Here is a 27,225-nt window from a genome sequence, read left to right on the forward strand (position 1 = left end):
GGGAAGAATTTCTCCTCTTTGTTCTCAAATGGGTCCCCGACTAGCTTTACGGAGTTTGTTTGAGGCACTTTTTGTCGGTATTTATTATACAAAAAATTTGTGCAAACAATTTCTGTGAAGGATTCCCGGCTTGTAACGCCTTTGTTGCGAAGCTTGAAAATTCGAGCACGTTGGTTAGCTCTGATTGGACACACCAATCACATGATCCTGTTTCTGTTCCCTGACTGGAGAAGTGAGATGGAGCAGAACCCGTAGAATCAGGTTGCTGAGGTGAATAGTCACAATGGCAAATTCAGAATTAGTTGTAGGTTAATTTGCTAGAAGATTTGTTGGTTGCCTGAACACTCCTGCCAGCTTGTTCCCTAGAACTTTGGTTCTAAAGAAGGGGCGGGAACACGAACAAAACGAATTTAATGACAAAGCTGAATGGACAATCATAGAAAATGTTTAGCAGTAATTACCTGGCTCTAACTGTGGTGTGCTTTCTGATTCCTTCCGTGGCAAGGGAGCTATATAAACCCATATCTGTCATCATCTCTGTCATAAACAGATAGTTAAGGGTTAATGTCTCTTTTACCTGTAAAGGGTTAACAAGCTCCGTAAACCTGGCTGACACCTGACCAAAGGACCAATCGGGGGACAAGATACTTTCAAATCTTGGTGGAGGGAAGTCTTTGTTTGTGCTGGGTTTTTTGTTCTTTGTTCTCTCTTGGAGTTAAGAGAGGCCAGCCATGCAACCAGGTTTCTCCAATCTTTCTGAAACAGTCTCTCATGTTCAAAAATAGTAAGTACTAGATAGAAGGCGGATTAGTCTTTAGGTTTGTTTTCTTTATTTGCAAATGTGTATTTTGCTGGAAGGATATTTTCCCCTCTGTTTGCTGTACTTGTATCTTAGGCTAGGGGGGAGGGATTCCCTCTAGTCTATATAAGCTGAAGACCCTGTAAACATTTTCCATCTTGATTTTACAGAGATAATTTTTACTTTTTTCTTTCTTTAATTAAAAGCTTTCTTTTTTTAAGAACCTGATTGATTTTTTCCTTGTGTAGGACTCAAGGGGATTGGGTCTGAACTCACCAGGGAGTGGTGGGGGGAAAGAAGGGTGGGGAAAGGTTAATTCCTCTCTGTTTTAAGATTCAAGGAGTTTGGAACACAGTAATCTCTCAGGGTTACCCAGGGAGGGGAAAGTCTGGGAGGGAGGAAGGAGGGGGAATGGTTTATTTCTCTCTGTTTTGAGACCCAAGGGATTTGGGTCTTGAGTCCCCCAGGGAAGGGTTTGGGGGGACAAAAAGTGTACCAAAACACTATATTTTTGGTTGGTGGCAGCGTTATCAGATTTAAGATAGGAATTAAGCTTAGAGGGGTACATGCAGGTCCCCACTTTCTGAACGCTAAAAGTTCAAAGTGGAATAACACCTTGACAATCTCCAAGAGAGACAAAACCGGTTTCCTTTTCCGTTTGCCGTCAGCTCTCTACAGCCAGGGAAAACTGGGTAACACTTACAAAATAAAGCTACCGTAAGTGGCCTCTTGATACTAGTGCACTTCTGACGCCCACACTAATACAGAATGATTTCATCTGGCTTCATGAGATTCTGATGAACGCCAGAGAATTAATGAGAGCCAGGCTGTGATTTTAAAGTGTAACCGGTCTAGAAATACAGAACATTTCTCCACCCGCTCCCCAGTAAAAGAGCCATGATTTTACTTGAATTTATTTTAACTTTTCAATGACAAACTTAAAGTCAGGTCCTCTGAGGTTTAGATCCACTGAAGGCAAATATCCATTGAGGTCAATTGAGGGGAGATCGGGCACGAAGTGCCGTTCTATTCTGGAAAGGGACTGCGTAAAAACGACACCTTCTTCAACTGCTCCTGGAATGTGCTCGGAATTGCATCTGCTCACTTCAGTGACCCAAGGAGGTTCCAAGTGCTCTTAGTGATGCCAGGGCAGCAGTTAAGGAGGAGCCAGCTGGATTCTGCTCTGGCTCACCTCCGATAAACCCCATTCTGGTTGCACTGCCGCATTCAACCTTCTCTTGTACAACCCAGCTAGGTGCAAGTGAAGCAGAATCTGAAGGTGCTGGAGACAGCTGCACAGTGATAACCTTACCTGTGGCCCTTTTGTTTTTGATGACGACAATGATGTGCAAGTCACATCTAGGCAGCTTGACTCTCAGCTCCTAAGCTGAGTTTATTTTGGCTTGGAAACTGAGCGAACTGCCTATGAAATCTGCTGCCTCCATAAACATGGAACTCCACTGTGCCATTTCCAGGCACTTTACAGGGTCAAGCCCAAGCCCAGAAGAGCAGATGAGTAAACCGCCACCCTTCGTTCCATTGTATGGCCTTGGGATGCTGGAGAAGAGACACTGTGGCCCTAATCCGTCAGAGCAGCTGAGCAGAACAACGTGGTTCGAAGCCACTTTTGTGCCTCGGGTCTGTTTAGGCTTGTCAAGAGCTCATGCAGCCCCTGGTGCGGCTGAGATACCTTCTGTTCTTCCCTAACACGGAGCCAGTGTCCAACATCGTCTCTGGGCTGTGCTGGCAGCTGGGAACAGCCAGAGCACTCGAGGCACACTCCTTTCCCCCGGAATGTCCCCTACACGCCCCCCACACTGGGGATACTGTAGGTCCAGCTATATTGACAACCAGGAACTTCCCATAGGACAGGGGAATTCCCCTATAGTGTCTTTACAGCCAGCATACTGTGTCTACAATGAGGCAGTGAACACGGCTCTTAGCGTCACTTATGGACAGTGGAAGCTTCACAGCCAGGTGTGGGGGCACCGAGCTGGAAGGGGCGACTCATAGGTGCTTTCCCCAAACCAAAACATCACTGCTCATCGCCATGACCCACAAGCTTAGAATAGCCACCGAAGGCCCCAAGGTGGGGCTGTGAACTTCCCACACCTGCCGGTCCATAACACTATCTCCACACCCTCCTCCTCTCCTCAAGCAAAGGGAAACCCCCAAATGCTTTAATTCAGGGCCCTTGCCCCTCAGCTGGCGTCATCTGGGCCAACAGCCTCCGATCCCAAATGGGAACAGCAGAATTAGGTGGCCTGGCAACTCCCAGGCTGCTTCTAGGGAGGGTCCAGCAGATGCTGCTGGGAATTCCTACCACATACGAGAGCTGAGCAGATCTGGGGTTGGTCAACTCACACCATTTTGTCCTCCACTTGAAACCGATGCTTCTTTTATCTCATGTGGCCAGTTCTTGCATCACATTACAAATACTTTGCATCAGCCTAGGAACAAATACAAGGTAAACAGCAGAGGAGCAGCTCTCCAGGACAGATATTTTCCTTGTGAAGGTCATTAACTGAACAGCAGCTTAGAAGTGGAGATTCCTCAGCATTTTGCCCCAGGAGCGGGTATCTTCTACTGCACGGATATTTACTAGAATAATAATTACTGCTATTAATCAATCCTTCTGGGGCGTTTTGCTCCTTAATTTTGTGAAGCATTTAGACTCAACAGTGACAGACGCTATATGATAAATCTAAGTTGGCTAAGGATGGAAGGATAGATGGATCGTTATTTGCAACTGTATGGGACTCCTGTGGTTAAAGGCTGAGAGAGCACTTTGCAGCTATTAATGAATTTAACCTCACAACCCCCTGGAAGTAGTGTTATTACTCCCATTTCACAGATGGATAGACTGAGGTACCGAGACATTACTTGCACAAGGACACAGAGAAAGTCAGTAGCAGAGTTGGGCTTGGAATCCAGGCTCCTAGTCTCCCACTTTAACCATTAGCCCGTGCTCCAGCCAATAGATTCTGCCCAGCAACTACAGCCTTGGTTCTTTTACTCTTGTGACATACTACGCACACACGAAGCTCTTGCTCTTACAGCAATTGCTGAGTCCTCAAGTCTTGCATAAAGAGTCCTCTGGGCACCATGTTTCCATAGTAGTCACTGCCAGGGGTGGGGGGGTCAGCTGTTATGTATTTATTAATTAGAACTCAGCCTTCCCGAGCTTTGTTCTCATGCTCCGCAATCTCCTGGAAGGCCAGGGGAAAAGAGTCACTGACTACTCAGCTTTTGAATCTCCCTTTGTACCAGTGCGGGGGGGCTGCAGAAGGCAAGAAGAGACCTAGCCCTGCTCTACACTACTTCGATATAACTATGTCGCTCAGGGGGTCCACACCCTTTCGACATAGCTATCGCCTCTCAGAGCTGGAGTTATTAAGCAAACAGGGGACAGCGCTCTCTCCTGTCAGCTTAGAGCATGTTCATCAGATGCGCTACAGCGACACTGCTGTGCCAATGTACATTTCTAGCATAGACCTGATTTCCCAGCCACTCACTCAACTCTGCTCCTAGCACCTGCAGGACTGTGGCTTAGAGCTGGGCATGAACCAAAGCCTCCCAAGCCTGGGCGTTTATTGTTTGTAACATTTCTGGCCAATGGCATGTGACCCACAGGAGGAGGGACACTGGCCTGAGAAACTGACAATTGCAAACTCAGCATTCCACAGGTCACCGTGTTTGGCTTTGGGTATGACCTTCCCCACTGTTACCACCGTGCATACCGTACAGGCCTTGTCAAGACTGATTCCCCACTCTGGCACTTCAAGTGCAGGGGGGGGGAGGGCCCGCAAGGATTCTAAAAATTAATCAATTATTTATTTAATTAAATTCTGGCCACTCCAGGCTTGTATTAACCTTTCCAAGCTTTCAGCTTTTCTCTGACCTTGGATGGGTAGATGCTGCCACCACCCAAGTGCAGAACCCCTCTGAGAAACCAGGAAGCCGCAGTTGGGAATTCTTTCCTATGGGGGTACCCTCAAGCCCTTTCACCCCCTCCCCTCCGGGGAAGAAAGAAAACAAAGGAAATCAGCTGCTGCCACTAGCTAATTAAACAACATGTGCACAAACCTCTTGGGACACAAAGCTCCAATCCTGTTCTTAAAAAAGAAACTTTATTAAAAAAAGAAAGAAAAGAAAAAAATACATCTAAAAACTCAGGCTATTGCTAGATTTAAAAAGAGCAAAAACAAACAATAAGAAGCAAGAATAGCTTTCTTGAAGTCCAGCTTAAAGGTTACAAACAAAACAAAAGCCCCTGGGGTTAGCACAGAGGAGTCCACAAACCATATGGAAATAAGAAATAAACCTAATCGCATCTTCCTAGACATTTCCTGATCTACTTACATATCTGGGGATTCCAATGAGTAGTGTCTAGGTATGATCTGATGATTTTTCGTACCTGGCGCAGCTCTTACAGCATAGTTCCTTCCATCCCTGTCTCCTCTCTCTGGGAGAACAACACAGACAGACAGAGGGGAAGTTTTTTTCCAATTTTAAAAAGTTCTTGCCTTCCCATTGGCTCTTTTGGTCAGGTGCCCACTCCCTTCCTTTTACCTATGGACTTCTTAACCCTTTACAGGTAAAGGAAGTAAAGAACAGCTACTAAGAGGGCTTTCATAGCTAACCTGCTGGCTGAGTGCCCATAAAAGGGAGCACCCTCCCCTTCATTTATGACTGTAGACAAGGGGTAGTCAGTAGGCGGACCACAGGCCAAATCCAGACTGCCAGACACTTTTGAACGTACCCCAAAATCTTTTTACTTACTTATCTTTTTATTATTATTTTCTTCTCTGGTGTCTGGACCTTGGCTGTACCTTGACCAAGAAATTTGGACCTTCACAAAAAATAAACTGACTATCCCTGCTATAAACCCTGTGTCTGATGAAAACTATGATGCCACATGTGTGAGCTCCTGCAGCCAGCCACTGGGGGCATGAATCAGAACCAGGCTCAGGGAACGTCATGTGCCAATAGAGGGAGCCACATGGCTGCGCTACCAGCTGAGGACACTTCAGAATTCAGTGCCCCCAGCCCCTTCATCATAGACTCATAGACTTTAGGGTCAGAAGGGACCAATATGATCGAGTCTGATGTCCTGCACAAAGCAGGCCACAGAATCCTACCCATCCACTTCTATAACAAACCCCTAACCTATGTCTGAGTTATTGACGTCTTCAAATTGTGGTTTGAAGACCTCAAGCTGCAGAGAATCCACCAGCAAGTGACCCACGCCCCACGCTGCAGAGGAAGGCGAAAAACCTCCAGGGCCTCTGCCAATCTGCCCCGGAGGAAAATTCCTTCCCAACCCCAAATATGGCGATCAGCTAAACTCTGAGCATGTGGGCAAGACTCACTAGCCAGCACTCAGGAAAGAATTCTCTGCAGTAACTCAGATCCCATCCCATCCAACATCCCATCACAGACCACTGGGCATACTTATCTGCTGATAATCAAAGATCAATTGCCAAAATTAAGCTATCCCATCATACCATCCCTTCCATAAACTTATCAAGCTTAGTCTTAAAGCCAGATATGTCTTTTGCCCCCACTACTCCCCTTGGAAGGCTGTTCCAGAACTTCACTCCTCATCCCACAAGTCTGGGCTTGTCATTTCCTTACAGGGAAAAAGCTACTGGTATAACCAGGATAGAGGCCCCTTTGGTGCCAGGTACTGTACAACCCCCTGGTGAGAGACAGTGCCCTCCGCAAACATCCTGCAGCGAGTTTAATTTTCAGGCTGGGAATGTGACGTCAATAAGCACCATCTGTCCATCTGTCGCATTCCTGTATCACCCTTCCCTGTCACCAAGCGTCGGGACTTTCTAGGGGGCTTTCTTTGCCTTACTGTGTGAAACTGACTAGCTGTTTTAGTAAGCGGGGAGCGGGTCAAGCACTTAGAACAGGGACAAAGTATGTTAACGTTTCCCTTCATTTTCACCCTCAGCCAGTAATTTACTTTGCCCATTTGCCTCTGTCTCTTGTTTCATCCCAAGAAAGCAGAATAGCCCAGCGATTACTGGCGTTTACTATTTGTATTGTGGTAGCACCTCGGAGTTCCAGCCGTGGACCTGCACCCCATTCTCTTTTGTCAGGGTGGCCCTACACATCGGGCCCCCAGCCACAGCTGCCCAGACCATGTGGCATTGTAGACCATTTAGATGCTATGTATAAGATGGGGAACAATCGGTGGAGTCCACCACCTGGGAGACAGTTACAAGAGTGTATTAAGCACTGGCCCCAGCACACAACCTCTATAACCACTGTTACATTTTTGTAGGCATCACTTCAGGGAGTTCTAAGGACTCAGCTCAGGGCCCTTTTGTGCCAGGCATGGTACAGACACAGGAAGACAGGCCCTGCCCCAAAGATCTCCATCGAAATAGACGAAACCGGCCAAGCGACTTACTGGGGGACCACACGCCCTCCCCCGAGTTAGCCCTCACTCTGAGTGGGCCCTAATGGAACAAGGTGCCATGCTGCCCAAAGGGAGGAGATACCACGAAGGTACCACGATATCACCTTGAGGCTGATGCTCTGAATCTCACCGAATCAGGCCCGTTTGCAGGCTGCTGCTGTGCCGAGTCACTCCAGACTCTGCGTCAGCCGCAAAGCCAAGTTCTGCTCAGAAGACTGATCCGGCAAAAATGGCATCACTTATTGTCCAGCCCAGAGATGCTCAGTTTACTAATGAAGAGAGAGCTTAATTTCTAACTGGCTGCCTTGTAAACTCTTCTCAGGCTCTGGGAGTCAAGCTGGATTCTTTCCGTATATCAGCAACCTGTAGCCCAAATTGGGCAAAGAGTGACCCCTTCACAATTCCTCTGGCTTCATTTTGTACCCTCACTGGTACCTCTGCACTCCCACTGCCTTCTATGTATGCCCACCCTTGGGTTTCCCTGGGTGTAAGGCCTGTTGAAGTGTTCTCATCTGGATGTGTTCTTGTCTTCATCATCCTTCTCCATTCAGGGCACCCAGATCAGATCAAAAGACACCTGCTACGTTTCTAGAAACCTGATGCACAGAAGAGGCAGCGCGGGGGCCGCATCATTTAGGCTGCTTTGCTTGCGCACCTGCAAAGCCGGCTGGGGAGAATCTGCTAGTTTCCTTGGCAACTGTGTGAATGTCTCCAATTTAGCAGCTGCTTGCCGAGTAGAATTTGCCCTTACAGAGGCAATCAGACTGCAATCCATCAACTCTCCAAGGGACGTGGGGCGAAGAAAATAGACCTGAGGCATGTGGTACCATTTAGACCTGGCTCTCTTTTCTTGGCCAGAGTGACACTAATTAAGCCACTGCAGAGCCCAAAAGCTGTTCTTGCATGGCAGACGCTTAACCTTGAGGCTTGGCTTTTAGAGCTCACAGGGGGCCAATTTTTCATCCTGTTATTTTAGATATTATTAACATAATCCTAAAGCGCACAAAGGCGAGGCAGTGTTCTGTGTTTGCAGCCCTTATGAATGCAAGAAGAGCAGCAGTCTTGGTGCAGCATAGAAGTTAGCATGGCTCTTAGGCCTTCCAGAGATTCATATTTTCATCCATAGGGTCTCAAAAGTGGGTAAAGGTCATCAGCCCCATTTTACAGACGGGGAAACCAAGGTGGTTTGACCAAGATCACACAGTGAGGCAGTGGCAGAGTGGAAAACAATCTCTCCTACTGGCGCATCAGACTCTAGGTGTGATTATGTCGCCCTCAAGTGGCTGGTTCACATTGAGGCAAACAGCCTGCTACATACTCCCAGTAACAGAGCTGGTCCTTTAGCTCAAGGAGATAGGAGCTTATCCGGAACGTCACGGGTTCTGTACCTCTTGGGGTCTGTATATACTCAGCCATGGACATTTTACGTATTGTGGTGGTTTAATATACCAGCCAGGTTGACATCAACTTCACTCACATTCCAATCTCAAAGAAATCATTTCTTTATGCTTGGTATTACATCGGGGACAGAGACCTGCTCTGCCAAGCACCCAGAGTTCATCTAGCCCAAGTTTTGTTCTCTCCAGCAGAAAGCCTTAGCTTTGACAGTTTATCTAAGCCAGCCCCTTTTTGAAGGCCCAGTACTAAAATATCCTAACCCACATGTAATCAAAATATTACAAATGGAGAGGGAGAGTCACATGCTGGGTTCTTTCTTTCTGGTTTGACATGGGTCCTCAACAGGCTGGAGACCCCTTTTCTGATGAACAATTAGATCATGCCAATTCCTCCCAGCTCTTCTTGGTGCAGCAGACACCAAATGTTCAAAAGGGGCCTCTAATTTTGGGTGACTCTGATTTCGAGCGCCCATCCTGGGGCACCAAACGCCTGCTTTGCAGAGGTATTGAGTGTCTGAAAGTCCCATCAATTCCAGCACTGCTCTGTTTCCAATGGACCTCAGGTAACTTATCTGAGTCTGAATGATAAAGCTAAGTTAAAGGGTAAATTTATGGCTGGATATTTACATGACCTGTGACAACCTTGGATCTCCTGGTAGCTATGGTTATTGCTATGTGGATTTTTAGGGTGCCTGTTACCATGCTATGTGGTAACATATCATTGTGAGTTAAGCTGGGATCTCTTGACACTTCCAGGAAAAGGAACAAATCCAGCTCACCCCTTTGTTATATAGTGGGGGGTGAGGAAGTGATGCTTGCTGGTTATAAGCTCGGAACTCGTCACCAGGATGTTGTGATGTCCAAAACTGGGTTCAGAACTGAATTAGGTAAGTTCATGGAGGATGGATCCATCAACGGCTGTTAGCCAGGATGGTCAGGGAGGCATCCCCATGTTCCAGATGCCCCTAAACCTCCAAATGCCAGAAGCTGGGACTGGACGACAGGGGATGGGTAACTCAAATTGCCCTGCTCTGTTCATTCCCTCTGAAGCATCTGGCACCCGCCACAGTCAGAAGGCAGGATACTGGGTTAGATGGCCTATTAGTCTGACCCAGCCTAGCCATCAGGGCCAGCGTTTTTGCTGCCCCAAGCGGGAGAAAAAAAAAATAGCCACGATCAGCACTTCTACCACCTCCGCTTCATTCTTTGGCGGCAATGCAGCGGCAGGCCCTTCCCTCTGAGAGGGACTGAGGGACCCGTGCCGAATTGCCACTGAAGAGCCAGATGTGCCACCCCTTTCCGTGGGCCTCCCCAAGCTCCTGTTTGCTGCGCTGGTGCCTGGAGCCGGCCCTGCTAGCCATTCTTTTGTTCTATGTTCTTCATAACCACATCCATGTTTGTTTGGGGGCTGGGATGCAGCGGTGTTAATTACATGGAAGATATATGTAATTACTAGCAACTAGAATCTGTAAGAACCTGGGGCTGGGCTATTAAAGCTATTTAGGGCAGCTGGCAATGCAGAGAGACACCCAGTGGGGTTTTCAGAAATGCCTCTCTCTCCATCTTTGGGAACCTAGAGACCTTTACGAATCTGCCCCTGGTCCTGCTGAGATCAGGGATTGAACCCTGTGAGTACATGCTACTCTGGCTTTGAGGAACGTTGTGTCTTAAGTCCTATTCAAACGTGACAGCTACTTGGTGAGGTGCCTTAGGAAAGGGCCTTTAGGGGATGCTTAAAAGGAGAGTGGATGTGCCAGGCGCATGCTGCAGGAGACCAGTGCATCAGGCAGGGATACAGAGCCCGTAGCAGCTAATGACCCAAGACCGGATTAGCTGTAAGGACCATATTATTATCACTACATGGTAAGGGATAAGGGCCTGATCCTGTGAGGTACCAAGTGCTGCCCATATGGAGAGATGCCCCTTAGGTCTAGAAGCAGTCAAAGCCCCTCCCGTTAGGGGCTCAATCCCCCAGCTTGGTTGGCAGCAAGCCTCGTTCTTCTCGCCTTTCAGATCAGGAGCTGCCCAAGCTGAGCCATCCTGCCAGGCAGTGTTTATCTGAAGCACTAACCACTAAGAAGGACCCAGGTGATTAATACTCAATGGGGCTGGCGGGAGATTTGTGTACCACCAACTGCATGCTCTGTGCTTTAAAGGCGAGTATGAAAATAAGGACGCTGCCTTGAGGAGTGTGGACGACGAGACAAAATAAATGGCCCGTCCCGGACGTTTGTTCCATATGTTTTCTGGTGGTTGGAGGTCCCGAATTTCTATCGCCAGCACTGCTATTGGCACTGGAGCGCTGGTGGGGACAGGGCTGGTGCAACCATTTAGGCGACCTAGGCGGTCGCCTAGGGCGCTGGGATTTGGGGGGTGCCATTTTCTTCAGCAGCGACCGCAGTGGCCGGATCTTTGGCCGCCCCGGTCGCCGCTGGCATTTAGCGGAGGGAGCTGGGGCAGCGGAGCGCGGGGAGGGCTGCCAGCAGCAAGTTGGGGAGGGGACAGCACACAGGGGAACTCTCTGCCCAAGCTCATCCCTGCCCCGCCTCCTCCCCAAGCACGCCATGGCTGCTTCTCTTCTCCCGCCTCCCAGGCTTGCAGTGCCAAGGGGTGAGCTGGGATGGGGGGCGTGTCTGGGGGTGGGGAGCTGCTGCAAGGGGGGTGCCTCAGGGCGGAGCTGCCACGGGGGGGTGCCTCAGGGCAGGGGCACGGGGGGGCCGCAAGGTGGAAGTTTCGCCTAGGGCGCGAAATATCCTTGCACCGGCCCTGGGTGGGGACGGATCAAAAGGGGAAGGCCTGGGAGGTAAATGGTGTGAGGGGAGGTGGCTCAGGACTGTCGTGCTGTTGCAGATGGGGCCGAAGAGGTGTCTCCGTTCTGGGATGGCAAAGCTGGAGGGTTCGTAGTCGAGGGATCCAGAGAGCGTGGTGCAGATAGGGATAACGTAGCCAGGACTGGAAGTGTGTTTGGGGCACCTGGTCAAAGCTCTTTTCAGCCTTTGGGGTTCCATCCAGGTCCAGATCAGGGCTCACGTCTGAGGCGTGGCAGAGAGCGCATGTGTGTTAGAACCAGGGAAGCTAGACAAATACCGCTGAAGCCACCCAGCCCAGCTCTCTACCAATGCCTGACCACTTGGGCTCTGGACTAACCAGCATGCCCATAGAAGGGGTGAATCTGAGCTCCCATATACCTTCTTTGGAACCGTTTTGTTCAAACCCACTGTTTTCTCCCCAGCTCCTTACTCAGAGGCCCCAGCCAAGTGGCAGCGGCAGAGTCATGCTCCAGCACACATGAAGGGGAGAACTCAGTTAAAAGACCCACTCAGTTCCCAGCTATCTTGGCCTCTGGAGGCTACTCCTCTTCTACGGAGCCATCTCCACCCCTGCTCATGCTCAGCTACATCCCGGAGCCAGGATGGGGCTCCCTGGCTAAAGGAAGAGACTGGACTCACAAGGGGACTGTCTGTAAAGGCTTGGATGGAACATCCATCGCCATGCTGAGTTCTGTACCAAAACAGGACTTTCCAGGCCTCCCTTCACCCAGCATAACCCCCTTTAACAGTTTATCCTGTCCCACCTAACCCCAGCTGCCTTTATTTATCATCCTCCCTCTGCTGATCCCTAGCAAAACCAGGCAGCTGACTCTGCGATGCGCCTGTCATCCTGGCTAGCACTGCAGACAGACAGACTCACTCCCCCACTCCCACCCCGTTGCAGTGCCTCCCGCCGAGGAACCTGAGCGCCTAGCACACCAGTTAAAGCCGAGGGATGTGTCAGCAGGAAACATTAATCCTCTACTCGACAGCATTGCTCAGCCCTGCCCTTCAAAGCTTCCCCCAGGACAATCGGGCTGCTGGAATGACTTTCATCCCCTGCTCCTCCAACGCCAGCTGTGGCTAGCTCCAGCACTGGCTGTTGCACGGGTTGTGGTGACCCGGGAGCAGGAAATTGACTAGAAACATCTAGCGTAACTAATCTAGTGTCCGTGCTCGGGGTCACGCAAAAACAGAGAGAGTGATAAGTAAATGAGTCCTTTGAGGCTCTGCCAGGTTGAATTGTCTCTGGTGGTGTTTGTAACACAGGTAAGACCCGTTTTTGTGGTAAACATGCAATATGTCCTCTGACATGGCTGATTCACAGGGCACAGCAGTATCAGAGAATCTGCGGCGAGGGATCCCCCTGCACTGTGGCAGGATCTGAAAGCTCTTACACAGGGGGCATTTTGATGCTTGATAGCAAAGGTAGGTCAGCCGCTGTAACTGCCAGGCCCCAGATGACTGGAGCTAATCAGACTCTCCTAGGCCTTTCCGGAACTGTCCATTGTGCCCAGGTGCTGAGCCCGTCAGGACTGGAAGGGGCCCTTTGACCTGTCAGGGGCCCTTAGCTCTGTTCTGGAGCCCAGGCACCTGAAGGCTCACCTGACCGGACCAGACTCTTTCCATGCAGACAACAGCTCAGAAGAGGCTATATTGTGTGTGTTGGCTCAGGGGCGGCTGTCAGCACCATCGGGGGGGGGGGGGGGGGGAGGGTCCCTTCAGCTTCCTTGGGCCAGTGCATCCCTGGTGTAGCTACATTGACTTCAGTGGAGTTACATCAGAGGTGCATTTGGCCCCAGGTGCCTTGCCAATTGCTGCCTTCAATGATACCAAGCCCTAGCATTAGAACCGGACCAAAGCTGGATCCAATCCTGGTTCCAGTGCATCTGAACCCCCAGAGCTCGGGGGTCCCTCTTAGCGGGTTTGGTTTTGTCCCAGAAACAGGGGTGGTTTTGGATTTAGGAAAAAAGCAATTTTGGGAGATTCATATCCCAGTTGGATTAATCTGAGCCACCAAAGCATTGGCTGGCTGGCAGGGTCCGGCCTGGGTAATTTCTTCTAGCTATCAACGGTTTGAGAAATCAGCCAGTTTTGGTGTGGAGTAGTTGATCACTGGCATAGCCCCATGGTCTGCTCCCCCAGGGCCCATGCACACTGCTGTGGGGTGTTATTGACTCTCAGGGGCAGGCACGGGCTGTGACAGCCAGCATGGAACAAAGAAGTACTAGACCCGCTGAGACCAGCATGTGTCTTCTAACCACAAATCTTCTCCCTTACACAAGAGGGCAGCCTGGTGTACTGGGTAGTGCACTGGCCTGGGACCTAGAAGACCTGGGTTTTATTCCTGGCTTCACCATGGACCTTGGCTAGTTTGTTTCCTCTCCCTTCCTTGGTCTGTTTTGATTACAACCTCTTTGGGGCAGGAACTGTCTTACTATGTGTCTGTGGCATGGGCCCTGATCTCAGCTGTGGCCAGGAAGAAGAGGAGGAGGAAGGGCAGACTCCATCCAACTGAGACTTCCTTAAAGTCCCTCCAGATTGCTGCCTTCTTATAAGCAGCACCCCCTTTTAACCGAGCCTGGCAACAGCATCAGAGCCTTAGCATCAGTGAACATTAACTTGTTTGGTTTGGTGCCCTCGGGGCCAGGGTTTGGGAATGATTAGCTACTACAGTGATGGCCAGTGAGTCACTGGGATCTGGAACTAGCCAGTGACAGAGCTCATTACCTGATGGGTTAACGAAACAAACAGAGGAGGAAAAGAAAGGGGAGAAAGTCAGAGTTATTAACTCAGCCTGGAATAAGTGCCCTCTTCATCCTGTGTAAGGCAAGTTAGTCAAGCTCATTAGCAGCAACGGAGCGGCTTTGAGCTGGGTGAGTCAAATGCTTCTATTTAACACTGCGACTATTATTCATAGGCCAAATGAAGGCCAGGGCTCCCGGGAGGGAGAAACAAAGGGAAAAGCTCCTTTTGTTGAATTCAAACTTTCTGTGCAGACAGACTGCTTGTGGGAAGGGGGCGGGGATGAAAGCAAAACTGCAGATGCTGGCATCCATCTAGCCAGGCGGCAGCTGGGCGCGTGGGTGTTACATAGGCATATGGCCAGTATGGGCTCTCTGAGCAGGTGGCTACAACATGTACCGCACCAGCAACCAAGTGCCTTGCCTCTCGAGAACCAAGCTGAGACAGCAGCTGGCACTCCGGTTTAGAACTGCCTGGTTCCCAGTGAGTAAGGATGTGTGTCTCTGCTGCAGACAAAGGCTAGCTGCTCAAGTCCGTAGCCAGGGTGCAGGTGATACAGCCTATGCTGCCATGGCTTCCCGGCGGTTGTCACTGGAGCTCGCTAGATCAAAGTTAGCGGACTGTATAGGTGTGCTGCAGGCCAGCCTCTGAGTGCCGTGTGGACGCACAAAGGTGGCATCCCGCCCCTCTCGAAGTCAATGGGAGTTTTTGTCATTGACTTCAGTGGGGTCAGGATTTCACTCTGCAAGCTTCACTAGCAAGGATTACAAGGAGAAGGAGGTTCTCCTCACCAGGGGAACTGAGTGAGGACTTTGGGGTTTGGCCCAGTCTCTCCCTCCTGCACGTTGTTTCAAACTGACGCTCAATGCGCCTGGTCCCGTGGGTGTCTCCAACCAAATCTGTCTGCTCCTGCCCGTCTTGGGTCAGTGGAACAAGTGTGTTCAATGCACAGGGCACCCGGGAGCTCACGGCAGACGTGAGCTGGAAAACTCAACTGAGACAACAATGAGCAGGGAATCCCCATCCACCCACACACCTCCTCTCCCCATGCATTCTTTCCCTGCATGCCGTGTGCTCCTGCCAGGTCACGCTGCCACCGATCCTTCCACTCCACATTGTTCCTGTGCCTGCCGGCCTTGGAGCCTGGCCTTTCAAAGAATTTCCTTATTACCGCAGCCTGAATGGACAGTCTGTTCCAGGCTCTCTCAAGGCTGCGCCTCTCAATATGACATCTCCGCAGCTAATGCTGGGCACAAAGCAGCTGCCTTTTGTCTACGCTGAGCTGCAGAGATTTACTGTCCTGAACAGTTTTATGTGGTTGGGGTGAGGAGGGGGGGAGTAAACTGGTGGTGCTCCCAAGCTTATCTCAGCTTCTCTTTGCTCAGGGATCTCCCATCTGGACATGGTGCGTTTCCTCTCTCCCCAACGGTGGATGTTTTCCTGCATGGCATGATCAATAGCTGGGGTGAACTCTGCCTCCTAGGCAAATTTTATGATGCAGAAATATGAAAACACAAACAGTAAAGGCAAAGTGTGGGGGCGGGGCCAATTGTGCAGCAAGCCAGCAAAACAGAGCTGCCCCCTCCCGCAGGAGAATGGAACATAGTTAAACTGTCCATTGAGATGCCAGCTTGGCGATTTATGCCTTGCACAAGGAAACATTTTTCAGCAACTGTCTTGACTCAGCCGTTTGTGTCTTTGTGGAAGGCTGGGATCTGCCAGTGACTTTGTCTCTGCTCGCCTGTGGTTAGCTAGTCACACTGGTCGGTGTACATGCAAAGGCTTGCAGACCCTGTGCACTAGCAGCCATTGTACAGGGCTGGGCATTGAGACTCCTGGGTTCTATTTCCAGAATCCTCACCTACCACTGACTTGCTGGGTAAAAAAAATTAATCTTTCTGTGCCTCGGTTTCCCCAGCTGTAAGGGGTATCTAGCAATAATAATACGACGCTCACAGAGGAGCCTTAAGGCTTGCATAAAGTTCGGTACCAGACACTGCTCTGGTCTGCAAACATAAAGCCAGCTGAGACACCGGCGCCAACTCGAGAGAGACATGGAAAAGAAAACACATGGAGCAATGATACATGGGCGGTCACAGTGACCACGCTGTGGTGCCAGGTTATTCCCACTAGCTCTATGCATCCCTCCTAGCTCATCACAGAAATGCACAGAGCCAGGGGTGCAGCCTTGATCACTTGCCTGCTGCTGCCTTTAGTGTGTCCCCTTGCTGAGAGGGCAAATGGACTGCAACACAGGCTGGAGAGGAGAACACGGGAAAGGCTGATCTGTGAAGATCACCCCTCTATAAGCCCTGGGTGAGGCAGGAACTTTGCAAGCGCGCAGGTCTTGTGCTGATCCTCCACCTAGGGATGAATGCCACCCAGCTCCTCTCCTCCCTCCCTGCCACAACAGAGCAGTGTCAGTCATCCCTGAATGGTGATGAAAAGTGAGCTGCCTCCATTCCCACAGGCCTGGCACTGAGAGTGGGGTCAGAGGGCCTGACCATGCAGTCGGTGCCACGGGATGGGATGACTCTTGCAAATAAAATTGCTCATTGGAGAAACAGTTGGAAGATCCAGCCCATGTGGAGAGATGCCTCTTATAGTTAGAAAGTCAAGGGTCCCCCTTTTAGGGTGACCAGACAGCGAATGTGAAAAATAGGGACGGGGATGGGGGGTAATAGGAGCCTATATAAGAAAAAGACCCGAAAAATCAGGACTGTCCCTATAAAATCAGGACATCTGGTCACCCTAGGAGAAGGACCACCATGGTTGGCAGCAAGCCTAGTTCTTCTGGCCTTTCAGATCAGAGTCTGCCCCCAGCTGATCCCTCCTGCCCAGCCTTTCTGCACGCAGCCCCAGCGCTGTCCGACTCAAAGGGGATGCGCAAACACTCTCCACACTTCCTAGCATGCAGACAAGAGCTCTCCCCATAACTGAGACGCCTGGCTGGGGAAACAGCGCAGTCCTGGCTGGCAGTTCAGGTGCCATTTAGCTAAATGTTAGCTAAATATTTCAGGCCAGAGCCCGGGGACATTGGGGCAGCAGGGGGTGGGTGTGAATGGGAATAATGCCAGAGACTTTGGATGAGCTCTGCTGATTTAAGCCAGTGGAGTGGCCAGCCCCCATGCAGCTAAGGCCTTGTCACATGATTGTACCATGCCCATAGCTGCTGCCCATCATGGTAATGGTAACAGGGCCCAGGAAGGCAGATATACTGTGATAAATAAAGGAGGTGGGGGTTGGCTCCCTTTGATGGACACCCAGCCAGCCAGTTAGCTGGAAAATCCCTCTTGGTAGCTGTTCTTTACTTGCTTTACCTCTAAAGGGTTAAAAAGTCCCCCAGGAAAAGAAAAAAAAAGTGGGCACCTGACCACCAGAGCCAATGGGAAGGTAGAACTCTTTAAAACTGGGAATGAAACTTTCCCTTTCCCTGTTGTTCTCTGGGCTAGAGGGACAAAGCAGCCATGCTATAGCATGTTAAGCCGGGTATGATCGTAAATTATCAGATCATACCTAGAACTACTTATCTGAACTCCAAATGTGTAAGTAGATCAGAATGTTTAGCTAGGCGCGAGTAGGGTTATTTCTTATTGGCTTGTGGACTCCTCTGTGCTAACCTCAGATGTTTTTGTGTGCCTGTGACCTTTAAGCTGAACCCCCAAGAGAGATATTTGGGGTGCTTGGGTTTTGGAATTGCTTTTTCAAAATCTAGCAAAAGCCTACGTTCAAGATGTATTTTCTTTCTTTTTGTTTTTAATAAAATTGACCTTTTTAAAGAAAAGGATTGGGGTTTTGGTGTCCTAAAAGGTTTGTGCATGTTGTGTGATTAGCTGATAGCCACAGGGTTTGGATGCAGGGATTTGGTAAGGTCCATTATAAAGTGAAGAGAAGAGGGAAGGATGCAAATTCATCCCTGGGGTAATTCCATTGAAGTCAATGGAGACAGTGGCACCAGGGAGGAGCTTGGGCCAGCTGCAAAATTTGGATGCACGTTTGAATTTGGAACACCCAAAAATGCACAGAAGGGTTGGAGCTGGGAGTTTGGTCTGCACCCACCTTCTGCACACTCCCCCCCCCCATACTATATGTGCACGGGCATCATATATCATCTAGGACTCCTTTTAAGACCTGCAGCAGCATTCAGCTGTAATGGCTCTATTGGGGGAAACCAACTTCTTTCCGCTCGCTACCCCCAAACTCAGACACAACTTCCACCCAAGGAAGAAGTGCAGAGCACCCGCGGAAGGTCAGAGGTCACAGAAGAGGATTCTGCCTCAAGGGCTTGACATCATTTTGCTCCTCGATAGCTCAGCTCCAGCTCTCTGGCAGTAGCTTCATCCGAGAAGCTCAGGCGTGAATGGGCCATGGAGGCCGAGCTCCCCGCTCACACCAGGAAGCGAGCTGGCCAACAGGAATGAGGGGAAACTCAGCAGCATGAGCCTGGCCCTAGAGAACAGGGTCCCAGTGTGTGACGTGCTATTGGCGTTTGCCCATTCCCCGCTGCTGCTGGGTAGCCTGGAGGCAGGGGAATCGTAGTAAGGAAAGAGGAACACACAAGCATGTGAAGGATTCTTTGACTGAAAGCATTGTAACACCCAGAAATGCTGCCACTCCCCAGAGACCTGAGGACACGTCTCGTGTTTCATGGAGATGTGAAGGGAGGTTTTTTTCCCAGTGATGGCAAACAAAGCAGCTGCTGTCTCCATCTCTCCACTCTACCCAGCCTGGGGCCTGGATGGGTGACACTGATCTGCTCTCAAGAATGCTGATGCCCAAATTGAAGGAGATATTGGTTTTCTTCTGTCACCCTTCTGGGAGCTGATGGGAGAATTTTGATGGGTTCTGCCTTATCTCCAGATTAGATATATGGGACTCAGTTCTCCTCTCACACAAGCTTTACCTCCGGGATGACTCCAGCAAAGTCAAGGGCGTTACTCTGGATTCGTCTTTGATCAGACTCTGGTCCAGTGTCTGCTGCTGTCCAACAGGGAGAATGCTGCCCTCTGACGCAAAGCAGAGAAGGTTTGCCAGCAGATGCACTAGGTCTGCGGGCCCATGGCTTGCTGCTGCTCCGAAGTGGCTGTTTGAAGAGTGCAGGGCTGGGTAGTGCCTGCTTTGTTTCTGTTCACAGTCCTGGCCATTCCAAGCAGTTTGACAAGCTCTGCAGGTAATTCAACATTTTCCTCTGCATGCACTGAAAAGAGCCGGGGTGAGCGGTAGGATGGTTTGCTGAGGCCTTCAGAGATGTGTGCCACACTTGGGGGGTGGGAGGGAGAGGATGAGCTGATGAAATCCAGGAGAGGTTTTATTTAACATTACTCATTCTCCTCATGAAACTGAGACCACCCATAGCCTCTAATGCAGCCATTAGAGGTTTATTCCAACAGTGCCCATGGCTTGGAAGGTCCCAGTAGCTGGAAAGGGGCAGTGAGAGGAATAATCAACAAGCCAGCCACTCTAGTTTCCTTTCACTCCTGGGAACCAGATGGCTCCTCTGAGCAGCTGGAATGAGCTATCGGAGGCCATCTTCCCACTGCCAGAGTCTTCTCTGCTGCCGCCGCTGGAAAACTAGAGGTTACTAGCAATGAAGAAATAGGGAGGAGCTAAATAAACAAACACAATGTGCTTTGGGCCAGACCAGAGCTCTGGGGAAGCTGTTCTCTGCAGTCACTGTGTCTGCCTGATCGTTCAAAACAAGAAAATAATTCCACAAAACAGGGAAGGAAGAAGGGATGGGAGCTGGGAAGAACACTCACTGCTTTGCACAGAACACGTGCTGTCCTCCTGACCAGGACTGAATTTCACACATGTGGGCAGGGAGTCCTCACCCAACACTGACATGCATCCACCTCTGGCTTGGAACATACACCAGTCATGCCATACAACAGCCCGCAGATAACTCTGTTTATGCTCATACCCAGATATCTGGGTGGACATTGCTGGCAGGAGAAGTCAGGAATGAGTTGTGACAAGAAGGAGGGCGACTTTTAGGGAAGTTAATGACAGACAGAAAAATGCATCTCTTTCCTTTTCCTTATCTGCATTTCCAGGAATGGTGCTTCCAGAGATATAAAGCACCATCAATAACCTGCTGGGCTGCATCATCTGCGTGGAGTAGCCTCATCTGGCTTTATGTCAAGCAGGAGATAAATGGAATTTATTGATGGTGATAGAGCCTCGTATGATTGATTTGATATGTGCAGATAATTCCCCGTGTTGTAATTAATCTCAGTTAATGCTTTCTCTTGAAAGCTCTTTACCCACAGCTTCTCTGATGGTAAATCATTGTTTTCCTGTCAGACGGCACGCTTATTTTGCTGGAAGGGTTGTGATACACCAGAGACTGTGAATGGGGCATGACTGCCTTCTAGTGGATGGAGTGATCCACCGACTGAAGTCTGTGTGATCAAGTCACTCTCTAGCGGTGTCAGCTTAAGGCAAATATAAGCTCTAATGTTGCAGCCTCAGAGATTCTTCTTAAGCACAAGGGAGAAGGGTATGTGGCTTGGGAGTTACGCTATGCAGCTATTCAGAACTCTAGGGAATGCTAGGTGGGTGGGGTAGACTTAGGTTACCCGCTGCTGGAATTTTCTCTTTTAGCAGGTGTGTCTTCTCTTTCTAGAAACATGATGACCAATGGCAGAAGTCACCAGGTGGCACTGTTAATTTTTGAAGAAATGCAGCGTTATTAGTTTTGTGATGTACATCCTTTCAGCAGGAGGGGGAAGTAGGCTGTGGCAAACGAGAGTTTGCTCTCTTACCTTAATCTTGCTAACCACAGTCAATGCTTGAGACAGAGCTGCTTCCTGGGGAATGGGCATTGGTGTTTGGGCTGAGATTGCTGAATGAAGGGATTTCCTGCCTGATATTTGTGAAAGCCCGTGTGCTGGTTGTGACCACCTCTCTTCCAGGACTGGCATATGTAATGTAAATTAGCAAACTGCACTTAGAAAATCCCTAGATTCCACGTCACTGATTTCTGCTCCAACAGGGAACCAAGGAGCAAGATCCCAACATCTTCTACGGATCAGGGAGTAACCAGCAGGGTTGTGCTAGATCCCCAGAATCTGAAATTGACCAATCTAGTGTGTCTCACTCCAGTGAAAGCAAAAGGAAACAAGCACCATCAATGGGGAAACGTGTGCAAGTGCTAAAATTTCTGATGAAACTGAAAACCAAGTTTAATAATCACAGGGGGACAGAAAGATCTCATAACATGTGCCCCATGTCTAACAATGTTGTCGCCTCTCTAGCATCCAGACCAAATGATTGACTAAGTTATGTATGAAATTCTCTCTCACCTCCCATGGTACGAGGATTACTGGTGACAGTTAACCAATCAGTGGTGAATCATCTGAATGTGAGAGCATTGTCATTCTACGGGCATGCATGAAACCATGTTAAACAAGGAGTGAGATGATAGAGATGGCGGCTAAGAGATGAGGGTCTTGGCTTAAGTGGACGAGATGGAGTCAGAGCGTGCCTAAAGTACCAAGGAAATCAAACCAAACATGCTCCTTTCTGCAAAGTAGAGGACCAGAGGCCTTGGCTGCATGCTTGCTGAAAAGTGAATTATCTCTTATTCTCAAGTGGCTGGCAAATGATGATTCAGCTATTTGAAAACTCCATGTCTGGAGGTAAAAGGCAGTTCAACAAGTCACTTGGCAAAGCTACGCCCAGTAAGCTATGGTCATTTACACCAGCTGACAACCTGGCCCCCGCAGTGTTAATTGGGGCGTAGTCAGCCTGCCCCAGTTGTGAGGCTGGCTGGGAAAGTGGCTGAGCATTTACGAAATGGTCCAAGCACCTGTCATAACAAACGTTAATGGGAAAAGGGAACAAAAGCCCGTGTCAGCTTGTGACATAAAATGCTTCATAAAACTCAGGAAAAGTGAAAAACAAAGACAAAGTTAGTCTAAACCAAGGGGCTTTGCTGCTATAACTCCAGGACTATGCTGAGACCAACCCTGGTAAAGTAAAAGAGTGTGGGACCAGAAGTGAATGGCACAAATATGGCACGTCAGAAATAAGGTGGACAAAGTAATGAGAGGCTGAACTATTCGCTCTTTCAGAGCCCTTAAAAAGAGACTTGGGCAGGGCATGGACTGACTGAGGGATTTTTGGAGGAGGGGGAAGGCCGCCAGGCCTCTGCTCCACTCCACGGACTTCATCCTTGACCCATGGATCCCAAAAGTCATTGCATGAAGCCCAGCCCTCAGCACATCAGCAGGACCACCACTAGTGGAGACTCCAGCCGAAAACACGCAAGGTTCTGCTCTGGTTTCCCTTCGTTTGTGTGTTCCTTTCAGCCCCCCACCCCACCCCATCCCCCGGCCTCTCTCTCTAGGGTTTCATTTTGATCTTGAGGTCAATAGCACCACGCAGCACAATGAACCAAGATTGCCCATCCGGCTCTGCCCAGCCTAAGACTGACCAGTAAAGGAGACGTGCCAGACCAGTCAGGTGAGCCAGAGCCCAGAGCAACAACCAATGTGGACGATCCACCAGCCCAGAGCATCCATATGTGACTGACCTGCCACCCAGGATCCTGAGAACATTAATGAAAGCTATATTTCCCCCACCTTTACCATCCTGCCTCTTCTTCCCCTCAGGCCTCAGTTTCTCTAAAGCAGGAAAAGCATCTGATCCTTCCATCAGGACTGACCAACAAAATGAAGATTTTCCTCCCCATCAGAAAGACTAATTGATAGCCTGGAGTTTGGTTCTGTGCATTTTATATAATCATTCCATTTCAATTTTAAAGTGCTTTGTCACTTGTTTTAGTTCCATTCCTCTGGTGTATCCTAACCAATAAATCTCCAAATTTTGGCATAAATGTCTTGGTGCGTTTGCCACGGAACTAAGCAAACTGAGGGCTCTGTCCACCAACCCCCAAACCTTGTTTACAGTGGTTTAATATTGGTTAGTTATAGAGTCATGCTAACACCTCTGACTCTTTAGGCTTCTATATCCCCATCAAAATTAATCCAACACCCCTTGTCTGGAGGAAGCCACCTTTCGATGAAGCGTTTTCCCAAGCATGCAGATCTGCCATATGCATTCAGCCTGACTGGCTTTTATTTTGGATTAAGGTTAATAGCTAGAAAAAAGGCCCAAAGTAAAGTCTCCCTGGGAATGAGGTGCAGGACATATGTCTCCTCTGCAACACGCTGTGTGAATTCGGCATCACAAAATGGCCACCACCCTGGCAGTCAGGCAGATTCTCTAGCCACTTAGCGGTGTAGTGTAGAGGAAAAACCAGGTCTTCCTTGTTTCCCTAGCAACACACCCAGCAAGAGGCCTCCAGTGTCTGGTGCCAGGGCTTCCTGCTTCATGGCCAGCAAATCCTTGCATTCTGCACTTTGAGTAGAATTGAGAGGACATGGCTATTAACCTGCAACTGCAATGTTTCACCAACTTTGGGGCAGTTCCCAGCCCTGATAAACAGCTCCAAAGCAGCCATCCCTTCCTCACAAACAGGGAGGAGAGATGCCCCATGTCTCATTTGGCAGCATCAGCCTCTGCGTGAGTTTAGATTCCAACCTCTGCCCCCCTCCCAGCTCTTGATTTCTAGATGTGTTGCCCTCTGAGGACAGGCCTGAGCACTGTATCTGCTGCCAGGAATGAAGGGCATGGGGTTTCCTACTCGCTCCCTGCCTTGCCAGATAAGGACACGGAGCAAAACAGCCACCAGTCATGCAGGATTATCATAAGAGCCTGGCTGGCGTGAGCCAAGCAGGTTATATAATAACTCAGTGCTACCCTGAGGGCTGCAGCTGAGGTTCCAAAGTCCATCGGCCCTTCATGGTTATTTGTGCAATGCGACTGCCGCTCTGGGCAACTGTACACAGCCCATGATCCCTGCTGCAGGCAGTCGGTCCAAGGGGGGACCTGCCACACAATTTCTCAGCCAGCTTTCAGGATTTCTCCTCCTGGATGGAGAACTTAAGAAGACTCCCATGAACTTCTGCTTCAGATGAGACCCTTAGTGCAGTACTGACAGGTCTGGGGGCTGGGCTTCTGTATCCATTGCCAGCCCTGGTGGCCTCCGGGCAAGCACCACTTCCACAGCCCCCACTAAGGTGCTCTAACCCTGGCTTGGAGGGATCATCTGCAAGAAGGAGAACTTGGTTAAGTCTCCCCAGCCCATTCTCCCCTCGGCCTCTTTGGTAGAGCTGCCAACGGGGATACTGATTGAGACCAGCAGTGATGGGGACTTCAGTGCTGTGGATGCCGTCTTACTGGAAGCAGGACCTATCAGATTCCTGCATAAACATGGCAGGTTGTAGCAAAGTTTTTGACACTCCTACAAGTGACAGGAGAGGGTTGGCACATGCAAGGTTCATGAATGTAAAGAGCAGACGTGTCTCCTTCCCTACCAGTCACCCCACTTTTCTCCTCTCCATCTGCTAATTCCCTGCAGAGCTCTCTCCCTTGAGCTCAGAGTAACAGGACTAGTTCCACCCCCATTAGAAAAGATCCCATGGTTCTGTTCCCAGCTCTGCTGAGTGGCCTGGGACAAGTCATAACACTTCCCCATGCCTCAGTTTCCTTTTCTGTAGAAGGAGGACATTAGAGGTGTGGTGGGAGGCTTCCTTTCTCCATGTTTATAAAGCAGTTTGAAGTCTTTGGGGGAAAGGTGCTACAAAAAAGTAAAAACAGAAGCTGGTTTTAGTCTGTGCCCATAATCAAATAAAGCAGGCATGATAAACTGCAACAGTAACTAGTTGCATCAAGCAGCGGGGGGCATTTTTTAGGCTTCGGTGAGCCTAAAATTAGCAGCAATGGGATTAGACTGAAGAGAAGGAGGTGTAAATTGACTCTCAGGGGAAACAACCTGCCTATCTATCTGCTCAGACAGCTGCAGTCATTGCTGTAACATCTGAACGGCTCAAACCCACACCTGACTACCCCACAATGCCCCTGCTGCAAGGTAGGTTAACATTATCTCCCTTGTGAAGGTGAGAGAACAAGGCCCACATACAAGTGTCTTGCTCGAGCTCACAAAAGGAATCTGTGGCAGAACCAGGAATTCAACCCCCTGTCTCTAGAGTCTCAAGCCACTGGCCTAACCACAGGACCATCCATAAGGGTTACTTGACTAGGGGAACCTGGAACTGCAGCATTGTGACTTGCCATAAAGGCAAGGAACTAGCAGATTTATTCACTACATCTGATATTTGTCCTATCCCAGCATGCACTGGGCTCTGAGCAGAGTCATGGGAAATGTACAAAGGTTTCCCCATGCAGGTGTTACCAGTTTATGTTGGGTAAGTTCACACCTGTCAGAAGTCACTTTCCTGTGAAAGGCTCTGTTCCAACCCTCTGGGTCATGCAGGGTCCCCAGGATATCAGATCTCGGACATAGAGCTCCCCACTTTGGGCTAACTCTAGCGGTGGACACACACCGTCTCTACCGTATGCGAGGCAGGAACAAAAGATGAAAGACACTAAAGAATGCTGGAATTTTTCTTTGGGTCTCTCCTCTAGTCTTGGACACAAACACAAGTTATGCCCTTGAGTCAAAGCACTGAAAGAACTTGTGCGATTGTGGCCATTGGACTCAATCCAAATAGGCCTGACTACGTAGCTGCTTAGATCACATGGGGATGATTTACAGCACACAGGACTGATGTATGGAGAGCTATGCGTATCAGTTGTGCTCTGCTTGTCTATCTGGAAGACATGCTGCCCAGAGAGATGACATGGATGTCTTTTCCTCAGAGACGTTACCTTGTGCAAACAGTGCAGCATAAAGAGAAATCCCACTAAAAAAATGGGCTCAAGGCTGCAGACAGTCTGATCTGTTGAGTCCAGATTGAGCCACGAAAACAGCTCCACTAGAGCTGGTGCCATCATCAGCACACATTTCAGGGGAACAAGCTGACTCAGTGGGATAGGAGACCTTTGCTATGGAGTTACACTCAGGGGAGATTATTTTCCTGTCGGATTTTGGCCAAGCCCTTCCATTCACAAAACACAGTCGTATCATCAAAATAAGCTGGTAAGGCAAAGAGTGAGGAGGCACCATCCAAACAAGCCAGATTGCAGGCACTTGTGACTTGAAAATAAAACATTGTCCTTTGGCTGGGACTATCCCCCGCTTATTCTGAGCCAGAATTATGTGTGTGGGAATCTTAGCAACATTCTGCTTGGCTGGAGTTATCAGACAGCAATTTCCAACCATTAGACACTTTCCAGGTGCTTTTTATCATGCTCAGGTAAGTACAAAATCTCAGGATTAAACCTTGAGTTAGCTGTTAGGGCAGATTCATATCTTTACATCAGTCCTGTTCCAGGAGAGTCTCCTTATTTACTCCTAGACCTTTCTATCATCTAGCCTATCTGCTGCATATCACAGCCTAGAGAACCTCACCTAGTCCCCCCTACATTTCTACCAGTATGAGCTCAGACTACCCATTGAACTCACAGCACCTTTGCTAAAAGCAGCCTCCCCTACAATTATCTGATTGGTACTAATCCCATCACTTTGGTTTCACCCTTTTATAAGCTCATTTCCCAGCATGCTTGGCTGATTGCTTGCCCTTTAAATCTGGGAGAGAGACACCACTGCAGCCTTACAGGGATCATATTGCATCTACATGCTACAGGTTACCTAGTCCTTTCTCCTTTGCTGCTAGTGTGTCTAGCTGTTTTTGTCTCTTTCCAGAGGGAGTGATGCAGTGTCAGAAATATACTATTAGCGTGTCACATTTAAAAGGATGAGGTATAGACCAGTAAAGGGAATCAGCAGAAAACTACACTGTGCAAGCCAGGCTAGTGGGGTGAGACCGTATGGCACTTGGCTGCAGCTTGGAAAGTCTCTTGTTTTTGGCTTTCTTCTGCATCTCATACTCCACCACCAGATTGGCCCCCTGCTCTACAATGGTAGGGACCCCCGTGCCAGTCACTGAATGGTGAGCTTGAAGCTCTAGCAGAAATGTCCAAAACAGTTTGGGGTCCAAAATGCAGTCTGCATCATAATGGGGGAAAAGATAGTTTGGACTAGTTAAAGCACAGGGCTAGTTGGCAGGAGAA

The sequence above is a fragment of the Gopherus evgoodei genome, chromosome 10, assembly GCF_007399415.2.
Source record: "Gopherus evgoodei ecotype Sinaloan lineage chromosome 10, rGopEvg1_v1.p, whole genome shotgun sequence".
In the NCBI taxonomy this organism is placed as follows: Eukaryota; Metazoa; Chordata; order Testudines; family Testudinidae; genus Gopherus; species Gopherus evgoodei.